General features: G+C 46.1%; 1 non-coding gene across 1 annotated transcript; it reads left to right on the forward strand.

Annotated features, from left to right (window-relative positions):
- Positions 1-6,674: 6,674 nt before the first annotated feature.
- On the forward strand, positions 6,675-6,782 carry TRNAL-CAA (transfer RNA leucine (anticodon CAA)). The gene is made up of 2 exons: positions 6,675-6,712; positions 6,737-6,782. It is a non-coding gene; the product is annotated as a tRNA-Leu (tRNA).
- The last annotated feature ends 3,196 nt before the right edge of the window (positions 6,783-9,978 follow it).

The following is a 9,978-nucleotide window of genomic DNA, read 5'->3' on the forward strand; positions in this document are numbered from 1 at the left end:
GCCCCAATCTTTGCCATTAGCTCTTACATGAATTCGAACTAGACCAAGAGCAAAAGAGGGGCTTAGCCCATTTGAAATTTTATATGGACGACCCTATGGGGTACAGGAGGGGATGTCTTCACAAATTGGTGAAGAAACAATGACTTCCTATATGGTGGCACTAAACAAACAATAAGAATTGAGAAGCATGTGATGGGAACACGCAGTAGGGGTCTGGATGGACCTGTTCACGATATACAACCAGGAGACTATGTATACGTTAAGTGTTTTGCAGATAAAACCCTGGAACCACAGTGGACCGGACCTTTTCAAGTCCTACTCACCACCTACACTGCAATCAAGGTTGAGGGACAGAATTCTTGGATTCACCATACCCGGATTAAGAAAGCCCCTGCAACTTCTTGGAAAGTAACCCCAGATAAAAAAGAACTGAAACTCAAATTTACTCGGACAAATGGGAACAATGTGGGTGGCAAATTTTATGACAATGCTACGGAGGTAGAAAGAAAACTCCAGTCATGGTGGAATATGGTGAACTTTACCTACGACCCCAACACACACACCATCACAGCTTTTGTATTAACCATACATAATGCAGTAATAATTACCATACACCCCATTGTAGCCCTTGGAATTAACCATAATGGGGTGCTCCTATATCCTTTTGAACATAGAACATGGGCCAGAAAGATAGGCGACAAGTGGCAAACAGTAGATTTAGAATCTTGTATTATGCGAGAACAGCAGGGCTTCCTCTGTGAAAGCAATACTATAATGGCTCAGGATACTTGTTTAGATACAGATCAGAAAATATGTCATTTTGAGGCCCGACCAAATGCAAACTTGAAAACAGTAATTATATATGCAAGGAAGGGATGTGCGTGTTTGAGAACTAAGTGTAACACAATAACCATAGATGGGGAGGTAAAAGAGACTGCACAGTATTCAAATTATTGTATCTGTAATTTTACTACTATCACAGGATGCGATTTTAGTTACTCAGCCCCAGTAGTGTCTCATCAATTCTTAAAATCCAATTTTACCCTATCACAGATAATAATTCCTACCCCCATAGGACTAAATATAAGCAGTATAAAAGAACTATTAAAACATGCAGATTTACAACGTATACTGGAAGAAACCAAAGAAAAGGGACATGAAACTCTTCTTATGATCCATCATGATGTAGAGGGGATCAAGAAAGTTTTAAAAAAAGGTAGAACAGGATGGAAACCATAATTGGTGGGATACTCTCTTTGGCTGGTCACCCTCTGCAACAGGAATTCTTAACACTCTGGTACACCCCATTGTGATCTTATTGATCAGTTTAGGAATTTCCTTAATACTAACCATTATGTTATATTTGTGGGTTTGGAGAATGTTTAAAAGAGTAACACTTATGTATGATGCTTTATATCATTTGGGAAGGCTGCTTAAGTAAAAGAATTTACTTAATTTAATAGAAAAGGGGGGATTGATATGGAGAAATAATGTGAAATGGGGATAATGGACATGGATTGTGATTGTATGTGTCTGCTTAAGGAATGTGGGTATGGTGACTAGTCATGGGTGCGGTGACAACCACAGTTTTGAGGAGACACCTGCCCCTCTTCCTCTAACAAAGGGGAGACGCCTGCCCTTCTTCCTCTAACAAAGGGGAGACGCCTGCCCTTCTTCCTCTAACAAAGGGGCTATTTAAAAGAGAATAAGAAAAGATGAGAGACATTCAAATGCTATCTAGAGGGAGGGAGTGCTAAGTCTCCTTGCTGGAAAAGATTGGGTGGTCACAATCACCTGAAGAAGATCGGATGGTCACAAGAACATGAATCACCTACAAACCTGCAAGACCACCACATTCCAGGCAAAGGACTGATAAGCTAATTAACATACGAAGCGGGGTTTAGGTAACAAATATGTATAGGCGTTAATTGAATATTCATTTGTTCATTGTATAAATGTGAGATGGTTCGTCACTTGGGGTATGCACGCTTGTGGAGGAGCGATCCCCCGTGCATCTGCGTGCAATAAACATACCTACTTTATAACTTTTGAGTTATAGAGTCTAATTCCGCACGTCAGTAGTATGGAATGAGTTTTGAGTAGCTGGCTGGAGAAAGCAGCCATGAGCAAAGGTCTGACTGATTGAAGAAAATCCCTGTGAACATCATCCAACATGTCTGAATAAAAGGGTTTCCCCATAAAAATCTACATTCATTAAGCCATCTCACAGAACACCTGTGCCTAAGCAAACACGACAGCCATAGCAATGTGAATTCTGTTCCCTCCTCATTTTAATGCGGTGTTGCAGTGAATGAAGAGATGGGATGCTGCTTGATGCAAGCAAATGTCAGTTTGTTGCACACAATCACGAGTTTATATATGTTTTCAGAAGCTGCACGCTTTAAACAGATTGGTTCTTTAAGCTAAGCATTGCATACTAGGCCATCCCTGATTGGTGGTGAACTACAAACAAAGGACACTTTAAGTAAGTGTTTACATCATCTATTAACAGCAAGGTGTTACCTCTCCTTGGCCCATCCATGCCTCATTCCCTCATCTTCTCTCGGCCTGACTCACCCTGTTGGTTGTTATCTGTTCACACTCCTTGTCCTCCCAGGGTTTGTGGCCTACAGGCTTGAGCACGCTCCTCTCAGCTGACTGATCGGTGCTTATGGCCCTGATTTCCAGCCCCTCCGGCACGGTGTTAATAGCAGAGCCTGCTAGAGATCGTATAAGTGCTAATATTGCTAAGCAAAACCACAAAAGAAACAAAAATAAAGTCAAATAATGTGAACCTTGTCACTGTGCAGTGCCAGCTGCAGGAATGTGAACTGCACTTTGAGGCAGAAAAATCTTGTATCTCCGGTGCTCCAGAAATGACACCACGTGCTTGCCAGCTTCTCTGACCAGCACCTTCCCAATGTCTCCCGTGGTGCCTGAGGACACATCATGTCACAGCTGATGTGACCCATACAACCCTGCGACTGGCTCTCTGCAGCCCTGCTCCCTCCTGCTTGCGCTCCTGGTGTCTGCAGGAGATTGGCACCTGCCAGCAAAGCAGCAGCAGAGGAAAGTCAGAGGGAACGGCGTATATTAAAACCAATTAATTCTATGGTGGAAAGATTCTAGACAGCACCTTTAATACTAGAAGAAAATTTAAGCTTAAACTGAGCTCTGAAATCCACAATTAAGGTACCTAAAAAACATTTGAGTTTCATAATATTTCATAATATTATGAGGAGTATGACACTGGCACACACTGGGCCTGAACTGAATATATTAAGATTTCTTTAGTAGAAATACAGTACTTGTTTTTTTGTCTGTTTTAGAAATGTTATTATAGAATCATGAAATGGTTTGGGTGGTAAGGGACCTTTAAAGATCATCTAGTCCAACCCTCCTGAAACTCAGTAGTGAATAATGAATGCCGTACCACTTATCTAAAGGATGACACACCTATGTTTAGTTGAAAGTCGGGAAATGTCCAAGGACCCTTATTGCCACACGACGGATGCACAGACTGCTAAAGCCTTGGGTTGATTACCTTTAGAAGGGACATTTTGTCTTAGATTCCTGTTGTACATGCAAAGTCGCGAAGACGGAGACTTTAAACATGGCCGCTAAGGAATAGAGTCTGCGTAGAGACAACTTCTCAAGGACATTGCGCAGGCACAAGATATGTAAATGGATTCTCAGAATTGTAATGAATATATAAACAATTTCTTGGAAAACTAATGAATAGGTCCGAGTAGCTTGTATAAAGGGGGGACTGAAAAGTCCCCTCGGTGTGCATGACTTTGGTGGAGCGATCCCCCATGCACCCAGCGCTGCCGAATAAAGATAACCTCCGCCCGCCTGCATATTGCTGACTGATTCTTCAAATCACCAGTTTAAAGTTGCTCTGCAGCTTTAACTAACAGGCCTGGGTTGTCCAACCCAGACAATGGTAACATACGTCCTTGGTCCTTTAAAAATCCCTCTACACAGGAGGGGATATTTTGAGTATTGCAACGGTGGGGAAGCATGTGGGGGTCTCTCTGGGGCAATAGGGCATCCCCCAGGTGGGAAAGTGGGACACCGGGCTGGTTGTCCAATCAGCATCAGGGATGGGAGCAGCGCAAGCAAGAAATTAGGTCTTGCACCTGGAAAAGCGGCCCAAACCTTGTTTTCATCACGTGGCTGGTACAAACAGATTACTCTGCCCCCCTAAAAGCTCCAGGCTCGGGAGTCATGTGCTTGGGGGTGGGCAGGAGGGGGAATTCCCACTTACCAATTTATCCCTCCTTGTTGCTGGAGGAGATGACCATGAAAGCCAAGGAAAACACAACTCTACAAACAAGACAAAGAAATGCAGCAGGGGAATGAGAGAGGAGCCTGGATTTTTGCCTCCAACAACGCCCGTAAGATTTGAAACCACGTGGATGCTTTTCTCTACGGTGGGTGCAGGGGGTTTGGTGGTGGTTTGATCCCTCCTTGGCTGGGAAAACCGGGGAGCAGAGAGGAAACAAAAATCTTAATTTGGTTTTGAAAGAGTGCAAGGGTGGGGAATTATCTCTAAATCCTGCCCTCCCCAACACCCGGGGATTTAACCCCTGCCTCTCCGCTGAAGGAGGGAGCGGAGCTGATTTCTGCAGTCTCCCTGCTCCATCACTCCCCAGCTGGTGGCAGTGGGTGGAAGTTCCCGAGTGTGGCCATGGGACCAAGCCTTGGTGCTGGGGGACACCAAGCAACCTTGCGTTGGCTCTGGGAGCGTTGCAGCTCGGCTGCATATGGGAGGACACAGGAAGGGGTTGGATCAGGTGAGTGCTGAAGGCGAAGGGGAGAAGGGGTTGCTCCAGGAATCCTGGATGCGCTCCGAGCAGGGGCTGGGGCAGAGCATGCTGGTGTGGGGCAGGCAGAGCCCCGCTGCATTGCCAGGTCCATCGAGGCACGCAACAGCCCCCTGCCCCGGGGCTCTGTCCGCACCAAATACTGAGCCAGAGACTCCAGGCGATGGGCACAGGGAGGGAGGGAGAGACCGACACGGGGTGCCCTGCCTCCCAGTGCAGCACCAGTCCCTTTACTGGGACCAGCGCAAGGAGCAGAGAGAGGGAGCACCAGTCCCTGCCCTTGCCCTATCCCCATGCATGGGGTTGTGCCACGAGGGGGCATGGGGAGACCAGAGCTGCTCCCAGTTCCTGGCTCTTCCCTGGAGCAGATCTGTCCCAGGAAGGTGGAAAAGGTCTGACAAGGCTGAGCTCTGTCGGGCAAGAGCTAGCTGACCCCTTTTCCTGAGGGGGAAACCCTGCAGAAATGAAGGAGGCTGCTTTTTCCCTTGCACAGATGCCCATGCAAAGGGAACTGCCCAGGATTGCCCAGGATTTATCCCAGCTTTTCCCCCCAGGGAAACAGCTCAGCACCTTCTTCTTCCCACATAGACTCCAGCAGAGCATCCCCATTGCTGCTGAGAGGGATGGAAAAGCATGGCCACGGCAGAGCAGCCACAGGTGATGGAGAGTCTCTCCTTTGGTGTGGGCAAATGCTTTCTGGCTGACCTAAAACATCAGTACCAGGTACCTTTTGCCCAGTGGGGTTGTACAAGCTTCTCTGTGACTGTAGCTGTGAGTTACCACCTTCCTGCAACTCCTTTTGGATCAAGAAGTCCCCATATACCAGCAGTGGATGGTCAGGATGCAGGAGAGGTGGTGAGGACCAGAGGATGGCACCCACGGTGGGCATGCTACAAGGCAAAGCCTTAGGTGCAGGACGCCCATCTCAGAAACACAAGGAAGGTGGAAAGTCACAGCAGGGCGTGGGGTTGTGTGTCTCCAAGAGACAGGAAAAGGCACAGAGGTCAGGGTGGAGAGGTTGAGCCCAGCCTGATTGAGCTCCTTCAGCTCCATCATCCCTGTCAGGCATTTCTGAGCATCTAACAACCCTCAGTATTTTGCAGTGTCTTTGTTTTCCCTCCCCATAAGCTTAGCCAGCTGCTCTCTGAACCTTTACCATCTATGATGTCCTCTGTGTGTGTGTGCGTGTGTGTGTGCATGCCCATGGGGAGCCCAGGCACACAAGGAGAGATACCCATGGTGAGAGGACAGGCCCGTGCTACCCAGTTCTACAAGATCTGCTGGGGATGAAGGATGCAAAACACAGTCCATTTTCACCTTTCCTAACCTGATCCACAACAGCCTGCAACTCCAAGGTACCAATGAGGAGTCCCAAAGTGACCGGGAGACATCCAAGAGGCAAATAATAAGGAAAAAGTGGTTAATTTGGTTAGGGAATACAAATAGAAAGTAAAACTGTGTTGGTGTTAAATTAAATTAACTTGGGGATTTTACTAGCACCACGAGCATGTAAACATGCATCTTATTTTTTCATCTTTATCCTAATTTTTCATTTTAGAGGCGCTGACCAAATTGCAGCCAGGATGGCAGCATGTTGCAGTGTAAATTGGGCTGGTCTGGCTCTTCCCCAAAAATAAATCCTTGCGTTATCCTGAGTGGGCAACAGAGGGTGTGCAGCCAGGGATGGAGCGATGGAGTCAGAGGAGCAGCAAACAGCCAGAAGAGGGTTTTACTGCTGCAAAAAATAAAGTGGCAAATTTGGGGGGCATTATAAAGGAGGCAGGAAAGGTCAAGTGGAAGGGTTAATTCTTGAGGATGAGAAGGGTGAAGAAAACTTCCAACAGTGTCAGGATGGCCGAGTGGTCCAAGGCGCCAGACTCAAGGCTCTGCTGCCTCTGCCTGGGGGTTTCTGGTCTCCGAATGGAGGCGTGGGTTCAAATCTCACTTCTGACCCACCTTTTCTCCTGAAAGCTGACTTTGTAAATAATTTTAAAAAATAATCCTTCCATTATGCCTGCACCTGAGTTTGGCAAAACACCAATTCTCCATTTCCTCCCCGCCACCCGCACCCCCCCCAAACCCATGGTGTGGTACCAATCTCTACTGTTCACCCATCGCCAACTGCACCCACACGTGGAAGAAAACCACATGGAGGGACAGGTGGTGGCAGCGGGGTGCGCGCGGCCCCACAGGTGGTGGTCGGCACCAACACCCACCTGCTGCTCCCCTGGTGGTCTAGTGGTTAGGATTCACCACTCCTGCTGCCGTGGCCCAGATTCAATTCCCGAGCCAGGCTGATCTTGCTTCTTTTTAAGAATCACTGCTTTAATTGTCATGGATAACAAGTTGATGAGGGATGGGCTTAGTGGAACTCAGTTATCACTATCCTGGGGTACCTTAGACCGGTCGGGCTTCTTCCCCAGCTTGCAGCAATTCCCATCACCTGCTGGTAATTAAAGTATGCATATTCAAGAATATATAACCGCCTACTTGCAGCATGGAGGCGGTGAAAGCCTGTATTTCTCTAAGGTAAACAAACACTGACAGATTCTCAGTAACAAAACACTGAGCCACAGCCCAGACCCTCACCATCCTTTCCTTCAAGAGAACCCACCACCACCACCAAAGGCTTCTGCATTTGGACTTTATTGCAATGCTACACTGACTCTTTCATCTGGCAGACTCCCCACTCCACCTGGCGCATTGCTCTGAACTTCCCAAACTGGTGGTTGCACAGATCTTGTCAGCAATTGGGGAGCCTTGGGGGCTTCATTCCTCTCCCTGGAGCTTTAGAACTTGTTTGTCACCCAGCCAGACCTCAAGGGAGGGATGATGTTGTCTCTAGCGCCTGTTTCTAGGTCCCAGCACATCACCTTCGCCTGCATGCACTGCGAGGCAGCTTTCGCTTGCTTGAGGCTGTTGGCAAGGATGTCCTTTGGCCGCTTGGTCTTGGTCAGCCCCTGTCCATAGGCCATGACAACAAGCCCTTCCTGGTGGAAGAGAAGCCACGTGGCCTTGGCGTTGGTGCGGAGGGCACGTTTCAGAGTCCTTTTCCTCTGCTTCTTTGTAGGCCGACGCTTCACCTGGCTTCCCTGACTTGGACAGGGATCTCTTGTGTCCAAAAAAATCTTGTACCCGGGTGATGCACCCCATGAGTGTAGAGCTGTAAGGTGCAGTGTAGGAGAAGTGGCAGGACTCTGCGACCAGGGGAAGGGGAGAAGCTGTTGACGGTACTGCTCTCTGCTGCACTGGCTGGCATTTAGAGCAGAGTATCATGATACTCTTGGTTACTGTTTCGGGGTAGGAACTGTCATCTAATTCAAGTGGTGTTTTCTGTGATGTGTGTGGAACTGCACGTGCAATACCAAGAAAACAAAATGAAGCATTTGAGAAGGGATGGAACTTATTTCAGTAGGGAGGCTAGGAAGCATTTAAATTAATGACTTGATGTTAACGTTGTTAAGGCTAAGATGAGTCATTGCAGACTTCAATGAAATGTGGTTTGTCTGATGTAATGCAGACCACTGGTAAAGGAAATTATGAGAAAGAGATGACTTTTTCATTTTTTGTCCTGTTTTTATGGCTGCAGTTTCAGAGTTTTTGCTCTAGGAGTCTCATTTTCTAGAAAGACAGAACAAGGAAAACATTGGGGTTTCTATGCAGTCAGGTTCTGACAGGCTGACAATGTACTGTGCGCTCTGTACTGACTATTCAGCGGCACGTCTTTGCTGTAAATGTGAGGTAATTTGATAGATAAGAGATACTTGTGTTTGCAAAGCGTCAGTCTGTTCCCAGTGTCTTGCAGCATGTAACGCTGTGTTAAACATTCAGGAGCAATTCCTGGACAGCAACTGGAGGTTGGTAACTTGGCATCCTGTGGTGTCTTGTTTACGTGTTAGAACTAGATAATCTTCATGTCCCTATCCAAAGGTAAAATATAAACAAAAGAATTTTCATACCCCTGTACCTTCTCTGTTTATAAATGGTGAAAGTACTGAACAGGAAATAAACGGTCCTATACGTTAAGTCTTAGCAAATCTTTAGGGTCAGCTGGTATTTATTTAGTGATTCTTAATGGTTAAATGTGAACTTGCAGAATAATGACTGTATGTTATTGATTTCCTGAATTAGCTTTCATCAGAGGAGTGCAAGAGGTAAATGTGAGGCTATTTTTAAAAAAAGTCCTTTTGAGTGAGAATTGGAAACTACAGGTCTGAGAAAGCCTGGCTTCTAGATCAACCCTATTGATGTGAACCATCCTGAAACTCGTAATTCTCATGGCTAAATGCAATCCTGCAGGGGAGTCACAAGTGCTGTAGTTCTTACAGAAATCAATGAGCTCAGGCGTTCGGGGTGTTACTGTCAGTGTTTCAACAAAGTCACCAAGACAGAAGTTGAGCTGTCATGGTATAAAAACAAATACCATTTCATGAAACAGTAACTGTCTGAGAGAGGAAACTATAAAATAATAGAGAAGAATAAAAGGACTATCTAGGAAATAACAAAATGGCAAAGTCTGGGATATTTTAGTCTGCACTGAACTAGTTGAGCTGATTGGGAAAAAATTGGCTTTGAATGTTTTTTCTTGACCAAATAAATGACTTGTCATAAAGTACTTGCAAAGTCCTTTGGAGGATTTTGACATTGCCCTTCCCTTAGCTGTTTGTGAGCTCTCAGTAGAGGAGTTTGGTCAAATCTTGCTTTATGATGTCCCTTTTTTAAAATGTATTGTCTGATTTAACACACAGTACTTTCAAAATTGCTTTTGTTTGGTTTAGTGAGTTACTACACATTTTGATTTATAGCACATTTCTAAATATGGGTAACTCATTACTACCAGTTTAAGGAGATTGAATGCTACGCAGACACCTCTGTGTTGGCGCTTCGCTCGTGTGCCACACAGCAGTTACTGCATGCTCGGGTCTAAGAGTACAGTCTCCTTTCTGGATTAAGTACGCTGGAGCAAAGGCAGTCTTTCCAAATCATGTTGTAGAGCCTTGGCTCCTCATATTGCCTTTCTTTGCCTGTGAAAACTCCTTTCCTTAACACTTGTTTCGCTTTATTTTGTACCCACTGCAGGACTGCTGACTGGAGGACAGTTTCATCAACTTTACGGTCAAGGTGTTTTCTCTCCTTACTCCTACACGGC

Source organism: Falco cherrug, chromosome 3 (genome assembly GCF_023634085.1).
Source record: "Falco cherrug isolate bFalChe1 chromosome 3, bFalChe1.pri, whole genome shotgun sequence".
NCBI lineage: Eukaryota > Metazoa > Chordata > Aves > Falconiformes > Falconidae > Falco > Falco cherrug.